Source organism: Gossypium arboreum, chromosome 3 (genome assembly GCF_025698485.1).
Source record: "Gossypium arboreum isolate Shixiya-1 chromosome 3, ASM2569848v2, whole genome shotgun sequence".
Lineage (NCBI taxonomy): Eukaryota > Viridiplantae > Streptophyta > Magnoliopsida > Malvales > Malvaceae > Gossypium > Gossypium arboreum.
The window spans coordinates 35,781,205-35,781,767 of record NC_069072.1 but is presented as its reverse complement, the minus strand read 5'-3'; the positions used below and the strand labels follow the sequence as shown (position 1 = coordinate 35,781,767).

At 37.5% G+C, this 563-nt stretch overlaps 1 non-coding gene across 1 annotated transcript; it reads left to right on the top strand.

Moving 5' to 3' along the window:
• Window positions 1–255: 255 nt before the first annotated feature.
• LOC128290919 (small nucleolar RNA R71) lies at window positions 256–362 on the top strand. Its single transcript, XR_008280698.1, has one exon. It is a non-coding gene; the product is annotated as a small nucleolar RNA R71 (small nucleolar RNA).
• Window positions 363–563: the final 201 nt, after the last annotated feature.

Below are 563 nucleotides of genomic sequence, written 5' to 3'. Positions count from 1 at the left end.
ATCAATCTTTTTATTTAAAAGTTCTACCTGTTAGATAGCATAGTAACCATGTCGAGGTTGAAAACACCGGCTGCTTTTGTTGGCTTTATTCTCATGACTTGCCAGTGATAGTTATTCAGTGAAATCTCTTCAATAAATTCATAAGTCTCTTCAGGTGTTTTGTTGTTTAAAGTTCCACCAGCGGCTGTGTCGATAAGTTGTCTTGTTGAGGGGTTCACACCGTTGTAAAAAGTCTAAACCTGTAACCACAAAGGTAACCCATGGTGAGGGCACCTTCTCAATAGATCCTTGTATCTCTCCCATGCATCATAGAGTGTTTCTAGATCCATCTGCACAAAAGAAGAGATATCATTCCTCAACTTAACCATTTTAGCTGGTGAAAAATATTTAAGTAAGAATTTTTCGGTCATTTGTTCCCAAGTAGTGATTGACCCTCGTGGTAACGAGTTCAACCACTGTTTAGCTTTGTTTCTCAACAAAAAGGGAAACAATTGAAGGCGAATGGCATCGTAAAAAATGCCATTGATCTTATTTGCAAAACTCTAGAAAATTCACTAAATGAG